This window comes from Peromyscus maniculatus, chromosome 5, assembly GCF_049852395.1.
Source record: "Peromyscus maniculatus bairdii isolate BWxNUB_F1_BW_parent chromosome 5, HU_Pman_BW_mat_3.1, whole genome shotgun sequence".
Taxonomy (NCBI): Eukaryota; Metazoa; Chordata; class Mammalia; order Rodentia; family Cricetidae; genus Peromyscus; species Peromyscus maniculatus.
The window spans coordinates 41,593,673-41,616,550 of record NC_134856.1 but is presented as its reverse complement, the minus strand read 5'-3'; the positions used below and the strand labels follow the sequence as shown (position 1 = coordinate 41,616,550).

Below are 22,878 nucleotides of genomic sequence, written 5' to 3'. Positions count from 1 at the left end.
TTTTTTTTAAAAATTAAGTTTTGAGAGATGTGCATTGCCAAAGAAACTCCAAGAAAGGCGGAGAAGATTCAGAAGTTACTAACATCTCAAGGACACCTTTGGGACAAGTCTAGTTCCTCTTTCTAGATTGGGCATGTTTGTACATAGGTTAAAATCCTCACCTGCAGGCTGATCGTGGCACTGAGAGGTGGGGCCTTGGGGAGGAGATCATGTGAGGAAGGACCTTCATGACTGGAATAAAAACCCTCATATCAGAGGCCTGAGAGAGTTCTATTACCTCCACCACCAAAGGGTAGTCTGTCCCTACTACCAAGTGAGGACAGAGCAAAAAGACGGTCATTTATGAATCAGAAAGCAGGCCTTTGACAGGTACAGAATTTCTTGTCATTTTGGTCTTGCGCTTTCCAGCTTCTGGAACCATTAAATAAATCCCTAGTCTTTACAACACCCAGTCTTTCATAAACCACTTGAAGAGCTTAAATGGATGGAGGCACCCTCAAACTTGCTCCAAAGGGTAAGGAGCAGCTCAAGTGTCGTTATTCCCAGGCAGTACACCTCTTTCAAGTATGCTCATGGAGGACAAACCAACAGAGATGATATTTCCTGGTCTAGAGTGTGTGCCAAGAATTCTATCTACTGCCAGGAGCTTCACTGACTCCTGTGTCTGGGATGTGGTACACGCCATTTCCTATTTCCCCCACAGTTTGTTATTGTTGTTGACTGTCTGCAGTTGGTTTTTCTTTCCTGTACTGGGTCTATCAGTGCTAGACAACCTGATTTAACTGCAGGTCACTGGACCGTAAGAAATCATGTCTGAATTTCACGAATCAAGATCACAGAGGATGCTTGTGCATAAGCTTCTTGGTTCTTTTTGTGTGAGTGGCATGAATTTTTATGTGGTCACAGGCCTTTGTGAAAGTTCCTATTGCAGTTGAGCATGAATGGATGCTGAGGTGGCAAAGGGGTGGGCTGCAGGGGATGTGTTGGTTGCTGCCCAGCACACCGGTCCCCTAAACCTATCTTTAGCAGATCCACTTTTTTTAAAGTGATGACAACCCCGTTCCGCCCACGCCCTGTGTGGTCCACTCCAACTGGGAGCCCCAAATGATGTGAGTTGGGCCACACATTTTATGTCATCAGTTAGACTCATTTCTGCAGGGATGGGTGCTGTGTCTGGGGATGGTCCTGCTGGCTGGTCTTCAGGAATCTGACTTAGAGGGACAGTACAGAGGTAGTCCTGAACATGTAACAGAAACCAAGAAGCACAGGGCTCAGACGTCACAGTGAGATGCTCAGTGATTCCCAGGGTAGTTAGGCTTAGGATGAGATCCATGTCACAGATGACAGGGTTGGTGGGCGGGAGGGATGAAGGAAGAAAGGCGGGCGGGCAGGGTGTGCCCACTCATTACGCTTGAGCACCTGCCATGAGTAACACATGGGCCGTTTTAATGCTGGGATGGTCTCCGTAAACTAGTCAGCATCCTTCTGAACCCCGTGGAGTTCATTTCTGATGGTGATAGGTTGAAAATACAAATTTCATCTGTTTTATGCCTTGTTTTGCCTAAAGCAAGCTTCCTTATCCCAGATGTTGACTTACAGAGCCTTCATCCTAGGCTATCAAGACGGTGGGTGTGTTCCTATGGATTTCGGTAGTTGTAGTAGGGACTATTCTAGAATATTCCTTTTTGGGTCTAATTGGCCCCATACTAAATATATACTTACAAAATGTGTGGCTTTTAGTTCTTTTGGAGACTCAAAGACTTTTAAGGCGATTTTTGTTTGTTTGTCCTGCCTGATATGGTTTGGATATAAAATGTCCTTTACAGGTTCATGTCTCTGAGCACTTGGTCCCTAGCTTTGTAGCTATTTGGGGAGGTTGTGGAGCCTTCTGGAACTGGGGGCTAGCTGGGGAACATGAGTCAGTGGGAGGTGGGTTTGGAGAGTCATAGCCTACTCCTGTTTCTGGTCCCGATCAGTATGTGCTTCCTGATGCACACACATGTGAACAAGCAGCCACAGGCTCCCACTGCCATGAATTCTACTACGCCTCCCATCCCCCCCCCCCCCCCCCCCCCCCCCCCCCCCCCCCCGCGCGCGCGCGTCAAGTTGTCCCTTGCCAGGCCTTTGATCACAGCAGTGAGAAAAGTGACTAACATGTTAGCCCTGGGTCCTCGGCCATCGTTACTCTTCTCTACTGAGTCTTGTTATTTTTATTAAACTGTTTAGCATTCCAAACTCCACACTGATGAGAACAGGAAATAATAGGGCAGGGACCTCAAAGCAATAGTTCCAAGAATGTCCTGGAGGCCAGGAATGCCAGAAGAGAGGTCTGTTCTCCTTGCTTGCTGTCTCCTAAGCAGCACCCCGGCCTAGAGGCTGCACGTGACTGGACACCTTGTGGTTGGGTCAACTGGACTGACCGGCCCTTCCCCCCACTCTCTGTGTTTCACCCCAGTTTCTGCGATACATTCTTTAAAAAGCTGCAGAACCCCAAGGATGCCCTATTTCCTGGGACCCTTACTGCTATGCAGAAACTCTGTGAGCCCTCCACTTCTGTATTTCTCTCTTCTTGCTCCCACCTACGGATTTATAATAAACTTCCTTCTAGAATTTACCCTCTGTAGTTAGTGAACTTGATTATTTCAATCCACAAGACAAGAATCAGAAAGCCACCAGTTCAGGATGGTTTTGTGGCCACTGAGTTTCCAGGCCCCCTGACTTCTTGTTCTTGAGACACACTAGTGTTTCTGAATCGATGTGATGTCATGGCCCTTTATCCATACTGCTTCTTGTCTCCTTTTCCTATCTCCTTCCTTTGGTTTACGTCTACCTATTCTTTTGGACTCCTGATCTCCAGTTTGGTACCCAGTAGCCACACATGGATGCTGAGGCACTTGATCAGTGAGTAATGCTGGTGAGTAACTGAATTTTTCTACTTTATTTCATTTCAATTACAAATTTTAAACCAAAGCAATATAAAATATGTTTCCGTTAAACACAACTTAATTGCTTCAATAGGGACTACATTTTACTTTCATTGCTGAAAACTTGGCGTTAAAATGGAGATGGGCTATGAGGATAAAATACAAGCTGGATTTCAAAGATGGTACAATAAAAAGAATGTAAGTCATCTCATTAATAATTTTATATTAATTGCTCAGTGAAATGGCAATGTCTTGGACATGTTGAGTTGAATGAAATGAACTATTAGGATTTTTTTTTTTTTTTTTTTGGTTTTTCAAGACAGGGTTTCTCTGTGTAGCTTTGGAGCCTGTCCTGGATCTCGCTCTGTAGACCAGGCTGGCCTTGAACTCACAGAGATCTGCCTGCCTCTGCCTCCCGAGTGCTGGCATTAAAGGAGTGTTCCACCACCTCCCAGCTCATTAGGCTGGTTTTTCCCTGTTTGATTTTTATTTTTGTAATACGCTGACAAATCTAACGGGTTATATCTGTGTCCGTACTCTATTTCTGCTGGGCAGCACTGGACTAGTCTGCATGAGGTAGCATTGCCATGAAAAGTCTCAATCACCAAGGCTGGGTACAGTGGCCACTAACTAGTTTCACGAGACATCCCCTTGCACAATTAACTGTCACACATTAATTAAAATTCTTTTCAAGAGTCTCTCTCTCTCCTATTAGGTTATAAGGGACTTGGGATATAGTGAATATTCCATAAATGTGAAGTGAATTCATGCACTGAACTAGGCATGTCAAGTTCACAAGTGTCTTTAAATGTGGTTTCGCACACATTGTCTTTAAGATAAAATTTCTGTCTTACATTTTAAAACGTTCTGGCCAGGTCTCTGAGCCATCGTGTGCAGTGTGAAAACCTGCGGGGCTGGATAGACAGCCCCAGAGCCAATGGGTTTTTCTAACTCCTGCCCCTTGGAGGACTGCCAGAGCCATGAGGAGCAGGGGTGAGCAAAGGGTGAGCTCCAGGGGTGGAGAAAGGAGGGAGGGGGTGAGGAGAGCAGGAAGCGGGACTTCTTTTCTCCTCAGCAATGCGAGCTGAGCATGGGCTGCCAAGCCAGCAGTGCAGTGGAAGGGTGGGAAGGAGAGACGGGCTGGCTGTGGTGTGCCACTGGGTGGAGTTATAATTTATAACAAGGGAGAGGCAGCTCGATTAAAGAAAGATCCTTTTAAAAATTCTGCTGAAGCCTAATTAAAAAAATTCCACTTCCTCATGCTACATTTGAAGAATTATTTTCAGTCAGATGTTCACCGAACTATTAAAAAGACACTCCCTACCCCCTCAAAAACACCCAAAGGTGGGCATGATTGCTTCTCTAGGTTATGCAGATAGAGGATGTGAAGTTGTGAGGCCATAGATCCTTCCAGAAAAATGTGTAGTATGTAGTGGAATTAAAAGAAAAAAAAAAAAAAAGTCGGTCTCCTTCCGTCAAGAGGTGGGTCAGTTTTGGCAGCTCTTGGTTCTGGATTCAATCACGGGGACATTAGAGAAATCTCACACAAGCTGAGGCTAGAAAAGTATTGGAACACTGGGGCTGGGTCTCTTCCCCTGACTTTGGAATCTGGCCACCATGAAGAAGTCTATGCTAGTTTGCTAGGCACCAGAGACACGTGGCCCATCACCGGCGTCAGCCCCTACCAGCTGCTAGATGCTCAGTGACAGCAGAAGGTTCATCTAAGTGCATTGCCTGCAGAAGAACCTTCCGGCTGGGCCCAGCCCCACTCACCAGGCCACAAAATGATGGGCTAATAAGTGACTGTTGTTTTAAGGCCCTCAACCTAGGCGTGTTTTTAATTTTAATTGTAGTACTGTGTTCTATGGAACGTTTATTTTCTCCCCAAATTCACCTACCAAAACCCAATCTCCAGTCTGGGGCCTTGGGGAGGTAGTGAGATCATGAGGGCTTTGTACTCCTCCATGGGAAGCATGGGGGGAGAGTTCTAAAAAAAAAGGAGGCTGTTCACTGCGGCCTCCAAGGGAGGAGGCAGAAGATGCTAAGTATAAAACATGGTCCCTCAGCAGACATCAGACTGGGTGGTTCTTTGATCTGGAAACTCCTGATTCCAGAATTTTAAGAAATAAATTCCCTGATTATTAGTTACCTAGTCTATGTTTGTGTGTTGGATTGTTATTTGCAGGCTTGAGACTGAATCCAGGGTATTTTTGTTACTGTTGCTTGGCGTGTGCAGTTTAGGGTATTTTGTTACTGTTGACTGGAGTAGATGGGTGTAGTAAAACAACAGCCTCTCAAAAGCTACATTCTAACTAACAGGTATGGATGTTCACATAGAACCTTAAAATTTACTAAAGAAGAATTTTCTCTCTGTGTGTCTCTGTCTCTGTGGGGTGTATGTATATATTTATGTATGTATGTACGCACACAAATAATTTCTTCTAACATTTTTTTTTGAAATTTACATTCATTTATTTAGGATGCATACATGAGTATGCACCAGAGTATATGTATGGAGGTTAGGGAAAAACTTTGGGGAGTTTCTCTACCATGTGAATTCAGGGAGCAAACTTAGGCTTGGGGGACAAATACCTTTACCAACTGTCTTAGTGATCTATTGCTTCTGTGTATTGGTGTTCTGCTTACACGCATGTCTGTGTGAGGGCATAAGATCTCCAGAACTGAAAAAACAGGCAGCTGTGAGCTGCCATGTGAGTGCTGGGAACTGAACCCAGGACCTCTGGAAGAGCAGCTAGTGCTCTTAACCACTGAGCCACCTCTCCAACCCTGGAAATTCTTATAAAGGAAAACATTTCACTGGGGCTTGCTTACAGTTTCAGAGGGTTAGACCATTATTGTCATAGCAGGGAGCATGGTGGTGCTCAGGCAGAAGAAGCTGAGAGTTCTCCATCTGGATCCTCAGGCAGCAGGAGAGAGAGACACTGGGCCAGGCTTGGGCTCTCAAAAACTTCAGAGCCCATCCTTATTCAAACCGCCACACCAACTGAGCCATCTGGCTGGCTTGGGATTCTTTAATTAAATCTTTATTCTATCTGAGCTTTGGCAGATGTGGTATCTGGTGAGGGCCCGCTGCCTATTTTGTAGGCACTACATTCCTCCTCCTCTCCTTCTTCAAGATATATGTCCACTATATATCCCTTGCTAGACTGGAACTCACTATATAGCACAAGCTAGCCTTGAACTCACAGAGATCTACTCTGCCTCCAGAGTGTTGGGATTAAAGGTTCAATGCTACCATACCTGAGGGCAGTGTCTTCTTCCTTTTTCTTCTCATGTGGCGGAAGGACCAAACTGCTCTCTGGTGCTTCTTTTACAAGGGCACTAATCCCATTCAGGAGGGCCCCACCCTTGTAACCTAATTGGCACAAAGTCTTCATCGCTTAACATTACCACAAGGAGGATTTAGCTCAGTATTCAGATAGCGGCATGCAGCGACCACCAACGTGGGTGTTGGAGTCCAGTAGATATGGCCCCAGCACTTAGAGGCAGAGGTCTTGGGCATCTTTGGTAACGTGACACCACGTATCTTGTAGGACTGTAATAAGAACTGTGCCAACCAATGCAACATACCTGGATTAGAGCGCTTTGAGCAGAGATCAACTAGAGACTAAGGACCTTACAAAGGTGTGGCCAGGGTGCAAGGAACCACAGAGTTAGGGCAATGCTCTGGATCTTGTTCCCACTCAAGTATGCAAAAGTAAACTGAGACCACACTATATTCAGAAGCTGTTGATAGTGTGGGTGGGACCAAGAGGCCATTTAGCAGGAGCCCGGACCTTGTACTGGGACAAACCTCCGATCTGATTTATTCTTCCTACTTGTGTCTCACTGGCCAAATCAAAGTGGAGACCACTGGACAGAGAGGTCAGCCTCCTGTGACAAAGGCCAGGCGTAGGGTGAGGGAGAGAGATCTGGGACAATGGAAGGTATTCAGTGCCAGCACTTCAATCCAACAATCATGGTTGGGGGTGGGGTGGTTCAGTGGGCAAGAGTTCTTGTTGCATGAGCCCAAGGATCTGAGTTCGGATCCCCGATACCTATGTGAAAAACTAGGCATGGCTGTGTGCATACCTGCATCCCAACACTGCGGAATGGAAACAGGAAGATCACTGGAGCTGGATGGCTGCCAAGCTCCAGGTTCAGTGAGAGACCCTGCCCCAAGGGAAGACCCTGTCCCAAGGGAAGAAGGTTGAGCATGGAGAGTGACAGAGGAGGACACCTGACGTCCTCCTCTGACCTCTGTGCTTGTGCATCTGCACAAATACACACACACACACACACACAGAAGCAATAGTGCATATAGAAGCACTATGCATGTACTTAATATACACTTGCTAAAATTATATTATTATTAGTGGTAGAAACAATCTATGGTTATGGGTGTCAAAGGAATATATATATACACACACACACACATATATCTCTCTATATATCTATGCACACATATATATGACCAGGGGAAAACTACTGAATATCCCTGGAGAAGTTGTGCTTTCACTTGTGACTTGAAGCGAGGAAAATGATACAGCAGAAGGAAGAGCAAACACACGGATCGTCCCGCGCAGGCGCCACTTCAAAGACTTCACACCCATTCTGTTCTTTAATTTTCATGTCCACCTAGTGAGGTGGGTTCCCCTCCTTCTCCTCCTCCTTCTCCTCCCTCCTCATCTTCCTTCTCCCACTTTTCTTCTTTTGAGACAGGGTCTTACTGTGCAGCTCTAACTGGCCTGGTACTTGATATGTAGACCAGGCTGGCCTTGAACTCACAGAGGTCCATCTCTCTGCCTCCTGTGTGCTGGAAGTAAATACACTGAGCCACCACTCCCAGCTAGGTACTATTCTTTTTATTATTTATTACTTATTTATTTATTTGCTAGGTACTATTCTTATCTCCATTTAATTGGTGGGGAACTGAGGCAGAGAGAGGTTGGGTAACTTGACTGAAGTTGCACAGCTAACAGGCAGCCTAGCCAGGTTCTGAGGCGTCATGGCCTTTTTTTTTTTTTAGATAAAGTGCTGAAACAAATGTAGAGAAAACAGCTAATCAGGTGGGTAGGCTAGAGCGCAGGGCTCGTGCTGGGGAGAGGTGGGCGGCCAGTGAGCTGAAGGCCAGATGCTAGGCTGAGAAATTTGGCCTCCTTTCTGACAAGCATTGGAGAGTCACTTGGAAGTTCGGAGGAAAAACACTCCCAGCAGAGTTCTAGGAAATTAATCTGTGTGCAGAGTGAAAATAAGAAAGCAGAGAGAGTCTGCAAGCCAGGCAATTAGCCAGAGGATGCTGCAGTGGCCCAAACATTGGGCCACAAGGGCTTGAATGAGATGCAGGGACAGGGCATTGGGATTTCAGCGCAAAAGCTTCAGGGGACTTGGAACGGATGAGGCAGTTGTGTCCTGGGTGGCTGAACAAAGAGAAAAAAGAGCAGGTAGTTTAGGACCTATGTGACAAGTAAGGGAAGGCATCAGCTGTGCATATCATCATTAACTGTGCATATTGGTGGGGGGAGGAGGTGTGTGTTTTCTAGTTACAAAACAAATACTGTGAAATTGCATCCACTACACATACCTCAGTGAGTTGCACAACGGTGGCCCATTTCACCATCTTTGCTCCTGGCAAATTCACTTGGGAGCTTGCAACAGCATAGGCATGGATTCAAAGACCCCCCCCCCCCATCCAACACACACACACACACCGTAATATTGAAGATCAAGGTTTTAGGGTGCTGGAGGCTCATCCTGGGAAATCTGGAAGTAGGCTCTGTTGCTTGGTGCTAATGCCACCTCTCTAGTAGCCCTGTGTTTTTTTGCAGGATGCATCTCATTAAAAAGAGAGAGATGGGTGGCCGACACATTTTTCTGAAGTGGCGTTTTCAATGTCTCAAGTCCTGCTATCTTTTCTTCTAAGTGGCACTAACAAAATTCAAGGGCGAGAAAGAAGGGGGAGGGCAAGAAAGGTCTAGTAGGATCGTAAGCACCAGAGGAGTCAATCTTGATGCCTGGGTTTCAGAGCCTTCTCGAAATCCACCCGACATGAATTAGCCTGAAGTAAAAGTAGGTGTTTATCTCAAGTCATTGCCTCAAACAGCCAACTACCTGTTGGAAGAAAGGTCTGATCGATGCCAACCAGAGCAGCCGTGCGTGAGCTGTTACACAGCAGTTAGTATTGATCAGAGCCAAAGGCTGCCCATAGGAATGTGGAGGAAACTGACAAGCGGAGAAGAGGCAAGAAGGAGACAGCCTTCGTTGGTGGCAGCTGTGCAGAGCCAAGCCGATAAAAAGTCAATTCCATTTAGTGGAATCACTGCTAACTAAATATTTGGGGGGCCAGAGCCTTCCTGGGCAGCTGCTGGAGGATCGTGGCTTCCAAACTGAGACATCAAGCAAGCTCAGCGAGTAGACAGGTGAGGAGGTCCTGGCTCCAGGGATCGATCATGGGAGAAGAAAGCCCTAGATGGAGGGTGAGAGGCTCTGGCCACAGCTGAGACGGCTTGACTAGGGCCCTAGAAGACATCCTGCTTCCCAGGAAGTGTAGCAAGGGGGGCCAGGGCTGTAGTTTGGATCTTGAATGAAAACATTCACTGTGTTGGAAGTTTGGTCCCCAGTCTGTGGTTACCATGAGGAAGTTCTAGTGGAAGGGGTTAGGTCACTAGGGCTGTGCTCTTTAAGGGGATGTTAATCTTCATTAAATCCCTCCCCCCAGGGCTGAGGGAAGCCAGCAGAAGACAGGCAGAAAGAGGGTCTGCACCAGATGGGTCTGCACGGGATGGGGTCCTAGAACTGAAAGGAGAAGTGGACACATGCTCCCACCGCAACCCAGAAGCCATCTCCAATTGATAACCACCTGTGAATGAAACATTAGTTTTCTGCAAGAGAGTCTCACCAGGGAAACAAACTACTCTTAAGGTTAGGCTGCATGCCCAGCAGTAGACGGCCAACAGAAAATGAACTCAACTTCATCTTTGGAGGTTCTTGTCTCGTACTGTCATGTCAGGGCTTTTTTTTTTTTTTTTTTTTTTTTTTTTAAAGTTTATCTTTTTATTTTTTATTTAGTTCTTCTCTCTCCCCCTCCCTCTCTCTCTCCCTCTCTCTCTCTCTCCCCCTCCCCCCTCTCCCTCTCCTTCCCTCTCCCCCCCTCACTATAGGTATATATATCATGGCTTCTGGTTTTGTGTTTTTATGGGATTTTTGAATGAGCAAACGAGTGGGTCTCTGCATCTATATTTGTTTCTTGTGCCCTTACTTGGGCTCTTTTCCTTCTGTTGGTTTGTTTTGTACTATTCTGATGCGTTTATCTTATTATTATCCCTTAGAAGCCTGTTTGTTTTCTAGTGAGAGACAGGAGAAGTGTGGGTCCAGATGGAAGGGGATATGAGGAGAAACTGGGAGGAATAGAGGGAGGGGAAACCATAAGCAGGATATACTGTTTGGAAAAAAAAAACCCAATTTTCAATAAAAGAAAAAAATGTTTAGAAAAAAAAAAAGAATATGAGAAATGCTTGCTTTCTCTCCTTCCCCTCCCCTCTTGCCCTGCTACCATGAAGTGAGCTGCTTTCTCCCTCATATGTTCCTGTTAGGATCTACTTCGCTACAGGCACAAATGCACTTGAGTCAACCAATTACGATCTGAGCACTCCAAACTTATGGAGGAGAATGAGGAAGAGGGGGAGGAGAAGAGGGAGGGGGGGGAGGGAAGGAGGGAGAGTAGCAACAGCAAGCTGAGAAACTCAAACCAAAAATTCCCCTTTCTTTTTAAAGCGGCTTCATCTTAGATATCTGTAACAATTAATGGCAGCTGACTCCTTCAGCGGGTCCTATAACAGAGAGAAGCTGAACAGTGCCCTATGGGTCGTTAAGGGCTGGACTTTGGAAGGTCTGCCATTCACTGATACCTTATCTTCCTGAGATTATGTATGCTTGGCAGACCTGATCACTCTTTTTCTTGGATTAGCTGGGACTATGGGCTTTGTGGTGGGCAATGAAACTTGACAAGTGACTCTTCTGGGCAGAAGCAGGGTCCTGGGATTGGCTTACCATTCTGATTCAGACCCCCATGTTGATGAGAATGAGTGAAATCATCTTGGATTAAAATACCAGCTAGCTCAGTTGCTAGAGCATGAGACTCCTAATCTCAGGGTTGTGGGTTCAAGTCCCACATTGGGTGCCATACTGTAGCTCAAGCCTGCATGTCGAGGTGTCTCTGTATCATGATTTGCCTGAGAGACACAACTAGGAAGCTGTTTTTAGCTCCATTTTAGAATCATTTTTTAAAGTTTTCTCAAGTTTTGGGTGGAAATTCTTGCCCCAAGTTGAGCGCCAAAAGTAGATGGAAGTTTCTTTGGTCCTGCCTTGCCCAGCAGTCTGGACAACTCTCTCCCACCAGGTCCCATAGCTCCTTATAAAATAATTACTCAGAGGCTTATATTAATTACAAACTGTATGGCCTATGGTTTCAGCTTCTTGCTAGTTAGCTCTTTTATCTTAAATTAACCCATTCCTATTAATCTATATGTTGTCATGTGGCTGTGGCATTACCGGTCTGCTGGCATCTTGTTGCTCCTTTGGTGGCAGCTGGCGTCTCTCTTTTTCCCCCTCTCTTTCTGCTTGGATTTCCCACCTGGCTGTAAGCTTTCTTGTCATGGGCCAAAACAGCTTTATTTATTATCCAATGGGAGCCACACATATTCACAGCATACAAAAAGACACCCCACAGCATAGATGCCCAGAACTGCACTGGATTTTATGGTCAGAATAAACTTTTATTGTGTTACACTACTACATTTCGGGGCTTGCTTGTTACTCAGCATGACTGAATCTTTGCTGATTGACATACTAGTTGCTTGTAGTTTATGGTTTGGCCTATTGCTTAACCCACCCAGGTCATGGGTAATTTATAAAATTTACATAAAAGCAGCAACAACAATAAAAACGATCATGTGTGGAATGCTTACTAGTTGTAAGTATGGCAAAAATCTCTGTCCATATTAATGGAGGAATCCTCTAAGTGTCCCTGTGAAGAATCTATTGTCCTCATTTTATAAATGGAAACTTTGAAACCCAGAGAGGTTGAGAGAATCCCCATGGTCACACAACTTATAAAGAACACACAGGAATTAAAATTCAGGTAGACCAGGTCCAGAGCACATTTTCTTGACCATTTTGTTATACTAGCTTTCAGCTTAGATCCTTCACAAATAACAGACCTCTCAGTATAGGCTTGAGGACAATTTCTCTGTCTGAATCACATCCACACACTCTCTGTGGGAAGAAAAGGAAAACACAGCTCGGATTCATTTTGAGCTGTCACCGTTCCATAGCCTTTCTTCCTATAGAAAACTCTATTCGGAGGGAGTGAGTCTGGAAGGTTCTTCTACATTTGGTCCTCAGATCTTGGCTATTTCTCTAGCTCCACAGTGACTGTCGGTTTACCTGTGATTATACATGAGAGAATTTCTTATCCAGCAAGAGATGGTTAGAGAATATCTGAGGGGCTTCTGAGGTGCAAAGTGGGCTAGTGACACCCACCTCACTGTTTTGTTTTTTAATGGTAACATTAAAAAAATTTCCTGCTGGGTTTGGCAGCACACACTACTACTCCCAGCTACCCAGGAGGCAGGAAGATGGCAAGTTCAAGCTCCGCCTAGGCCACTTGGTGAGATTCTACCTCAAAACAAAAAGTGAGAGGAAGGCTGGGTTGGGCACAGTGATGTCCTTTAATCTCAGCACTGCAGACCCAGGTGGTACAGATCTCTGTAATTACTGCAACTGCTTTCACAGTCAGCTTGTCTGTGACATTGAATTCGCCCACTGAACCATGTGCTTTTCATCTCTCTTTGCCCAGAGACTTTTGTTCTCTCCCACTCTTGGCTCATGTAAGCGCGTTGAGCAGAAACCATGATGGCAAATGCCATCATGTCTTGACATTTCCTCTGCCAAGCAAACTAGTCTGTTACTTTTGAACCCACCCAAAGTCTCGGGACATGGGCAGAATGCAGTCAGATTCTTGCCGGAATGTAACATGAATGCTCCCTAGCTCAGTTTCCAATAGACTCTTGTCTCCTCTGAAACATCATGAGCCAGTTCTCTGTGCTCTGCATCTCTAGCATCATTCTGCTCTTCCCAACCTCCACCAGAATGACCCCTTGAACTCTACAGCATTGTGGGAATTCCCTAGCCTGCAGCTTCAAACTTTTCTACATTCTCCCCACAAGCCAGTTCTCAGGCCTGAGATCCACATGATCAGGTTTATCACAGCAATGCCCTTACTCTTTGGTAACACTTTACTTTTTGCTTTTTTTCTTTTTAAAGACAGAGTTTCTCTGTGTAGCCTTGGCTGTCCTGGTACTCTCTCTGTAGATCAGGTTGGCCTCACAGAGATCTGCCTGGCTCTGCCTTCCGAGTGCTGGGATTAAAGGTGTGCACCACCACTGCCTGGCTCATAATTGTTTTAGTAAGGGAGCTACCCATGCTTTCTGCACATCAATTTAACACGATGAAGAAATGTATTTATTCCATTTATTGATACATAATAATGTGTGAGCATGTGTTTGTGTGTTTGTGTGTGTGTGTGTGTGTGTGTGCAGACTCATATTTATGCACACTGCCCATCTCTGTACTCAGGCTTTATTCTGTGTGTGTACCGAGAGAATCACAATCAGATTATTTTGAGTGTCTATATGTAACACTCAACAGTGTCAAAAAACATCATTTCTTTAGGTAGTTGGCTTAATATATTATATATGGTTTTAATTACTATCCTCTTCTTGCAGAAGAGAAACCAGGAAAAGGAGAAAACATCCAACCTACAAGTGTTGGCAGTGATTCTAGTTTTTGAGGATGAGGGCCAGGATTCCAGAGCATGGGTGCTGCGGCTCTCTGGTACTTGCTTCTTAGACTTGACAGATAGTGCTTAAATCATATTCAATGCCACTGGCTTCTCTTATCCCAGCTCAGCCTGTAAACATTTATCTCCAGGCTTTCCCAGAAATGTGTCTTATGGAAGGGATTAGCCGTCGTCAGTGCATTTAAAGAGCTGAAGGTGAACTCCTCCAAGCTAACCCTCATAATTAAAGCAGAAAATTCCTGGTGGAGGTGGAAGGGGAAAAAATTAGAGAAAAATACCATGTTTGGGAAGAAAGCTGGACTCCTGGGCTCTGCCATCTCCAGCACTTAGCTCTTTCCTAAATCACTGAGTAAGTAAGCTTCTGATTTCACACCCACTTCCACTGTCAGATGAGGCAACCAGAGGCCGGGGAGCTCGATGCCGAAGTGGGGCCACTGATTGGTTTTTATAGTGTTTTTGTCTGGTTTCATGCTTAAGACAGGGCCCCTCTCTATAAGCCAGGTAGGTCTTGAACTGGCCATTCTCCTGCTTCAGCCTCCCAAGTGCTGGGATTATAGGCATGTGTCAGCATCAAGCCAAACTACAGTATCATTAAAAAAAATATTCATTAGGTAAGATAAATTTTAAAACTAAAAAATGATAACGAATAAGTATCCATGTTCCAGATGAAGGCACAGCAGTCTGCCTCCAGTGCAGGTTCTACAGTGTGTTATCTCTAATACGTTTTCATCTCTGTCTTCCCACCCTAAAGTGGAGCAGTGGCAGTCTCTGCCTCCTAGGGTTGCCAAGAGACTTCAATGAAAGAACACCTTGAGTGTCAGGAGAATGAAGTCATGCACCAGTTACACAGAAGACTCAGATATAAGGGTTGGCTCAGTCACAGAGCGCATGCTCAGCAAGCAGAAGACCCTGGGTTTGGTCCTCAGCTAAGGGGTGGGGATCGAGGGCCAGTAGACTGGGATATATAGTTAATGCCTGAATACAAACAATTTGAAAACAACTGCTCCGGGAGTCTAACAAATGTCAAGCACAGTCCACGTGCTTTATGCGGCCCAGGCAATCTTCCCAAGGAGCAGCCCAAACCCACTTTTTAGAGGGGAGACTCAAAAGCAGAATGTAAATTGCTCAGGGTCACATAGCTAAGTCTCTCGGGCCAACTGGGTTTTGAGAAGACATCTGTCTGGTTCTTCTTTTCTTTCTAGGCTACCTAAGACAGGGCAGCTTTGAGAGCAGAGCATGGAGACTTCTGGCCCCAGAGATTCAGTTAGAGTGTGGGCTGGCGCAATGGGAGGGCACAGGCTGGGAGGGACGCCTGCCTGCAGGGGAGGGGAGGGCTGGCAGAGGGGAGGAGGGAAGGCATCAAAGACACTCTGCCCATACTGTGATCTTGCCTAGGGCCAGCACAAGATCTGATTTCCTTTGTGGTCTCCCAGTTGCCTGGGGCAGGGAGTTGCTCGAAGCCACAGGCTGCAACCCCGAAACCTGGTATTCCAGTTCTGCTGTGAATTCTGAAGCCTTGGCAACTCGCGTTACTTCCTGGGCAAGTCCCCACTTCTGTAATGTGGGCATCGTACATCCTGGCTCAAAGGGTCAGTCTGGAGCTGCTTACGGGCTGGGTCGATGATTAGAAAGCACAGCACAGGGCTTTGAGATACTGTGCTTGGCCTGATGTGAACTGTGAGGTAAGAAGGGGGGCTGCACAGGCCCCTGCAGAGCTTCCATTTAGAGATAACCCCAAACATGAACCTCCCCGGGCAAGAGACTATGGTCCCAGGGATCCTGGTATTGTCTGTAACCAATTCAAGAGCAGGTAAGGGGCCCAGCAGCCTCATGGATGAGCAGTATTATTACTATTTAGCTACATGATGGCAGGGTTGACAAAGACACCATAATAAGCCCTCTGGTCTCTGTACCTCCGCTCCTAGCAATTTGGGGCAAGTTGGGGGCTGATGACGTCTTCTCTGGTGGGCTGGTATCTGTCTTGTTTTATGGTTGACTCTGCTTTGGGCCACCTATCACACAGAGACACTAAGTAATCGACAGCATCTCAGCCATTTCTTATAGATCCCATAGCCTGTGTCTAGGTGGTATTTCAGGCTGAGTTTTAGTGTAGTGGGTCAATGCCTGAATCATATAACAGAATGTGATTCTTCAAGAGTTTGATTAATTATGTCACAGCCTCAGTTCAGGTCCAACCTTTAAAAAGTTTTATTATTGTAGAAAGCGATCAATCAGGAGGGGCAGGAAGACAAGTGCCCCGCGTTGGCTGTATCTCCCCTCCTTCTCAAGTTGTCAGCAACTTGTTCTTCTGGTCGGTCTGTTCCGCATGAGTGCTAGAGAGACCAGGGTCTTAGGACAGGCTGGGGTGGAACACACTTTTGACCTACAAAGTGGGCATTCTCTGAGTGGCAAGCAGGCTGCATTGTGCTGAATGGACACACAGGAAGCCCGGGAGATCTGAGCAGTTTACAGTTCTGCAGAGCAAGCCAGCCACGTTCTTACCTCTATGAAATCCTCAGCCTCAAGAGAGAGACTTCTTGTTTACTCATGCCTTATATACCTTTCTGTGCCCTGCCATCTTCCTTCCTTCTTAGTGCTGGGATTAAAGGCGTGTGCCACCATGCCTGGTTCTGTTCCCAGTGTGGCCTTGAACGCATAGAGATCCCAGTAGATCTTTGCCTCCCAAATGCTAGGACTGAAGCCGTGTGCTACCACTGCCTGACCTGTATGTTTAATATAGTGGCTAGCTTTCCTCTGATCCCCAGGCAAGCTTTATTTGTTAGAGCACAAATAAAATGTTACCACAGGTTTTCTCTGTATAGCAGTCTTAGCTGTCCTGGAACTCACTCTGTAGACCAGGCTAGCCTCAAACTCACAGAGATTCGCCTGCCTCTGTCTCCTGAATGTTAGAATTAAAGGTGTACACCCGGCTGATGTGGGATTCTTAAGGGCAAATTTCTCTAGGTAATGACAGAGTTGTTTTGATGCCACTAAATTGGTAGCTGAGATACATTTGGGCTAGTTTCCAATTATGGAAAGTACAGTAATGGTCAATAGTCCGTGACAACCATGGTCCTTAGTGTCTGTCTCTGTCTCCTTCTTACTGTGTTTTTGTCTGTTTTTTTCTCCATTTTCATTCATGGGATCCTTTGACCACTGTGATTTGTATGTATTTATGTAAGGGAACAAAGGAGTTGACCACCATATCTAAGCTCTTACAGATACAAATGGTAAGTGCAGGATTTGAACCTATGAAGTCTGATTCTAGACACTGTGCTTTTAATCATCGAACACTCACATCATCCCAGTGGAAGGTATCGAGCTCAAAACAGAGCTGGAGAACCAGCTTTGCTTTCCAAGCTTTCCAAGGGGAGATAACGGGGATCCTCTCTGTAAAGTTACCCTTTCAAAGTCTTCTAGGTACTACTCTCGGTGGGAAACCAAATTGTTCACAAATAGTTATCCCCTGGTACACTTATATCTCTTATATACACAGGATGTTCTTGTGTACCTTAAATCCCTTGTAGATTATTTATACCTAATGCAATACAAATGTCTGTAAGCAGTTGGTTGTCAGGGTATATTGTTTAAGGAACAATGCCAAGAAAAATGTCTGTGCATATTTAGTATAGAAACAATTTTTTTTCTGAATATTTTGAGCTGTGCTTGATTGAACCTGTGAATGTGGGACCCTGGGATATACAGGGCTGGCTGTATCACCTTCCTGCACCAGAGGGTTATACTTCAGCCTCCTCAATATCAGATGTGTGGCTATATGACTTGCTTTGCTTTCCAATACAATGTGAGAGGAAGTGATAATGTGAGCAAGTCCTTTAAAAGCCACCATGTGATACTTTCTTCTAGCAGGAGTTCAGCCAAGGCTAGACTGTTCCCTCAGCTCGGGTTGCAGGATAAAGATAAAACAGAATAGAGAGGCAAGCAGCCTGGCCATGAAAACTCTACCTTTGTGGACAGCCACTCAGACTTAAGGGCTGTTTGTTATTGCATCATCATATAGTAAAATCTGACTGACACATTCTCCATATATCAATATATTTAATGTGAAATGCCAGAAATAATGTAGGGATAACATCTTAGAGTAATCCAATTAATGCGGTTACATTTATTGAAGTAATCTGCCAAAACATTTCACTCTACCTTCTCTGAATATTTTCTATGCATCTGTTGGATCCTACCTCCCAAGGCTAAGAGGCCCATAAGGATCTGTCTTGCTCAGTACACCAGCCTTCATATAATCCTTACACAGAGATCCAGAAGGATATGCTGGAGATGACTTGAAGTTACTCTAACATGGAAAGGATGGGAGAAAAGAAGGTGAGGTCTTCCTTTACAGATTGGAATAAAGATGTCAGAACTCATCAAAGTCAGTGTCCAGCCCCTGACTTGACTTGCTACTTTTTGTCCCCAATTTCTACCCTGTCTCTCAGACTGCAGACATATGGCCTAGCAACTGAATGTAGAATGTAGGTTTTTATTCTGTCCATTTCGTAAAACACTGGTCTAAGTATGGGCATTTGTACCATATTGATCACCAACACTCCACACTTGAGGTAGTGCACACAGAGAAAGTATCAGAAGTTCCATATTTTCTTCAAAAACCCCTGGAATCCTGGGTTAGAAAGCATCAGCTGAAGTTGATCAACTGTTGCTGATTGGGCGAGAAATTCCCCACATTCTCTAGTTCTCTCCATTTAGAATACTCATGCAGGTTCCTTGCTTATCCTGTGTAGCCAACTAATTTGTCAGCCTGGGGGTCCATTAACCCTTCCCTTCTCCTTCTACCCCTTAACCTGCCTCCACCTCCTCGGTCCTGGGAATACACACTCCACCATGCCTAGCTTTTCTTACACGGGTTCTGGGATTTAATTTAGGCCGCTTGCAAGGCAAACATTTACCAGCTGAGCTATCTCCCTAACCATGTGCCCTTCTTTTTCCATTTCTCTTTGGGAGACAAGATTTTATATGTAGCATAAGCTGGCCTTGAACTTCCTGTGTAGCCCACCAGGCTAGGCTTGAGCTAGGAACCTTTTGCCTTAGCCTCCCGAATTCTGGGTTTTACAAGCATGTGTCAGCATGCCCAGCTTGCCTTCTCTTTTCACCTGCATCAAATTTGCTGTTATACTAACCTTTTGTTGACTAAAACTTCCTACCCGGGCTCAGGGATTTTAAACTTAGGGAAGGTCTGTGCCGGTCACAACACAGAGTGTGGACACGCAGCGCTATGCCTCCGCTCCCGACTCACTAAGGAACCCATGCTGGATTCCCATGCCAGCACTAAGTTTCCTGGGCTCCCCTCTGCTTGCCTTCTAAGGAGATCAAGAACGGACATTTTATTCTGTTTCCGTTTCAGTTTATTTGAAGGTTTTATGATGTCTTGGTTGACTGGCTCTTGGGACTTCCAAATAAACACGGTGCTTTTAAAAACGGAACGTTGTTTTTATTTATTCCTTTTAGGTGCCCAGTGACCTCTGGGTATATTAGGCAGCTTTAAATTATAATTAAAATAATAACTGTGGTCCTAAAATAATAATAGATGTTGAATTACAGAAACGCCAAATTAGGATGTCCCGAAAATCTGTCTGAAGGAACCCAGAGGAAGCCTGAAATTTTAAAAGTGATCTTTGTGCCAATGGAAAAGGACGAAGCTCTAGAGCCATGGGCCTTTTAAAAAAATTTTATTTTTTGCTTTGTTTTGGCTTTCTATTTCGTGCAGTCTGTGTTTATTGGACTTGGGGCTCATTAGTTGACTTTAACATGGCTTTATAGGCAGAAGAAAATAATGAAATCTGTTTGTCACCTGGGTATATTCCTATATTTTAATAATTTCTTGACAATTTCCCACATGCGTGGTCACCAGCAGTGGGAGCCGACTCTGCTTCCTCCCCGATCCCAAATCCTCAGAGTGCTTTCGGGTCCAAGACGTACATCTGCATCCCTCCATCTGTCATCTTAGCTCATCTCCCTCTTCCAACTGTTCTTAAATTAAATGACTACATGTAATGATGAGAGATTTTCTCATGAAAGCTTAGGAGAATTCATCCAAGGACAAATTAAAACATTGCGAAGTAATCACCCGCCTCACCTCCCTCCTCTGCTCGCCCCTGGGCGCCTGTGAGGCCCTAAGGGAGTTCATCAACATTTGTGGAAGAAAGCAACCAGGAAGTAAACCCACAGAAGAGAAGATGGGAGCCACCTGATGCCAGCACAGCCAGCCAGTGCAGGGATAAAACAGGCCTTCCTCAGCAGCGGGAGGCTGTGTGGTCCACAGGGCTCCAAACAGGAGCGAGCGCAGGAAGAGGAAGAAAGAAAACGGCAACTTCCGCTGTGTCTTGGGAGGAGCCGATCTCAGTGTACAGAATCTCCGTTTTCTCACTCACTGTCCACTCGCCGTGGATAAATGGACAAGGGTCCTGCAATTGTCAGAGGCCACCGGGGTTTGGGGGACTCTTCTGTGTTGGCACTCATCCCTCTGTCATTTCCTCCTTAGACCTGGGTCGAAAGAGACAGTGCTTTCCACCGTTTTGTCTTCCAGGAATCTATCCTAACCAGACAACTGGGAAGAGTCACCAAGCACAAAGATGCTCACCGGGGCATTGTTTATAATGCCGACCGCAGAGAGGGGATGAAGAAAGTGAGGGTACATCCAACACCCGAATGCAAGATGGCCACTGGAAAGGCATAATATAGTACATTCATAACTAACTAATGTTGCATGCTGTTGTGGGTGGCATGTAAAATAGACCACGGCCAGTAAAATATGATACTTACATACATGTGTATACCTAAGAGACATCTGATAAGATAAACTACATGTTAAGGTGTCTGCTGGGTGTGGTGGCTCATGGCTTTGATCCCAGAACTCTGGAGACAGAGTCAGGTGGATCTCTATGAGTTCAAGGCCAGCTTGGTTTACATAGTCAGTTCTAGGTCAGCCAGGGCTACATAGTAAGACCCTGTTTCCAAAAAGGGGTGTGTGTGTTACTTCTAGGTAGTGATATTTGGGCTGATTTCAATTTTCTTTATGTTTTTATAACTGCTCATAATTTCCAAGGTATTATAATTTTTTTTTGAGACAGGGTTTCTCTGTGTAGTTTTGGTGCCTGTCCTGGATCTCGCTCTGTAGACCAGGCTGGCCTCGAACTCACAGAGATCAGCCTGGTTCTGCCTCCTGAGTGCTGGGATTAAAGGTGTATGCCAGTGCCACCTGGCCATAAAATATTTTTATAACTAGGAAAAAAGATCTTAAAGCTAGGTCCAGAGTTGAGAGAAGAAAGCCTTGGGCAATGGCATAGGAGTCTCGGTGCTTTCCTGTAGTTTCCAAACCCCCAAATGTCCCAGAGCACTGGATTCTGGAAAGAGGCTTGGCAAGTCACGTGGGCAAAATGTCTCCCTGGTGATGTTCTAACGCGGGTTCCAGGCTCTGACACTCTAACCTGATCATTTCCACTGGAACAGCAGAGTGGTTTCTTGGCTCAATGTTCTCAGCTCACCCTTCTATTGTGTTTGTAATGCAGAGGAAGGCAGGCGTACAAATCAGCTTCCTAATATCAGGAGAGGCTGTGGGACTTGCCTGAGACCAGGGCGCCACTGACACTCTCGTGTCCTCCACCTGGGCTCAGTGCTCCACCCAGGAACTCATAGTGCTTTTCTTTTAGAAGCGAGGTGGGCAGGGGATAATTCTAATCTTTTATGGCCCCTCCAAATGAATGTGAAGCCTTTGGCATCTTTGTGCCTTGGGATGTTCAAGAGTTGGATTCTGTTCTGTCCATGATGAAAGGGCTCAGAAAGAGGAATATTTTGGGGGCTTCTTGGCTATCAGTGGCTGGTGCTGGGATCATGCCCAGGGGAAGTCTGGAGACCTCCACGACAGTGTTAGTGAGACTGCTAGCTGCCGCAAAGGCAGGAGCTAGCCGACCGGGGTTTCAGCCTTTCTAAGGTGGGATGCTCAGTGAGAGCCTTCTCTCTCATCAGCCTTCTCCAGCTAAAGGCATTATTTGGGGGAACCAAGTGATGGGATAGACAGGGAAGTCCCCATTTTCTTATCTTCTCCCACTTTCTCAAGAAGACTTGGTTGCTCCACTAGCAGCACATTCTTGTAATAACCTGTCCTTTACAGTCTACATCCCCATGTGTCCCCTGTGAAGGACAAGTCAAGAGCAATTCCAGAGCCGGGTATGGTGGTGCAGACCTATAATCTCAGCACTTGGGAGATGGAGGCTGGTGGGGCTCAAGGTGAAGGCCAACCTGGGCTCCACAGCAAGACCCTGTCTTTAAAAAAAAAAAAGGTTTCTGAGTCAACACAGTGCCACGTGTAGGCTCTAACAGAACAGTTTTCAACAGCATAGCATTTGAGTCAGTGAGGTGGCTCCGTGGGTAAAGGGTAAAGGTGCTCACTGCCGAGCCTGAGGATCTGAGTTCAGTCCTCAGAAGCCACATGGTGGAGGGAAGAGAGGATTCTTGCATGTTGTCCTCTGAACCCACTCAGGTGTTGTCCATGCGCTTCCTCTTACACACACACACACACACACACACACACACACACACACACACACACACACACACAGACTGGGTGACTGGTTCAGAAGTTTAAAATGCTTCGGTAAACCATGCCACGGTGACACCACACACAAGGTGAACCTGGGTCCGTGCTCTACAGTATCCAGCTAAGCAGCCATTTTAGAAACAATTTTCACGTTCTAAGATCCGAAAGAGCGTGTGGAAAAAGCCAAAGTCTGCACTTGCCCCTTCACATCAAGTTTCTCTTCCCGTGCTCCTGCCTCCCCCAGGGTCGGACACTGTCCTTATGCAACAGTGGCTCGGGAGGAAGTCGGCTCACGCACAGAGAATGGGTCCCGCTCTCCTTTTCTGCCGCGCACTTGGCTTCTGCCCTCACTATCTCCGGAACAGATCGGAACCCAGAGGCAGGGGTGTTCAGCACCTGCCTGTTTCATTTTAGCTTGAGGATTGTTTTCTGCTCGCCTCGTGTAGCTGATCTTTGTGTCGGCTGCTGCTCGGCATGCCAACTTGAACAGGGCCACAGCGAGGCTTTCCATGCTGTGTGTTGTTAGCATGCTT

General features: G+C 45.9%; 1 long non-coding RNA gene and 1 other non-coding gene across 2 annotated transcripts in view; one reads left to right on the top strand and one right to left on the bottom strand.

Moving 5' to 3' along the window:
* LOC143273313 (uncharacterized) overlaps nucleotides 1-22,878 on the bottom strand; it is a 728,872-nt gene that overhangs the window by 24,390 nt on the left and 681,604 nt on the right. The gene's annotated exons all lie outside the window — the stretch shown is intronic.
* On the top strand, nucleotides 11,031-11,107 carry Trnar-ccu (transfer RNA arginine (anticodon CCU)). The gene has a single exon. It is a non-coding gene; the product is annotated as a tRNA-Arg (tRNA).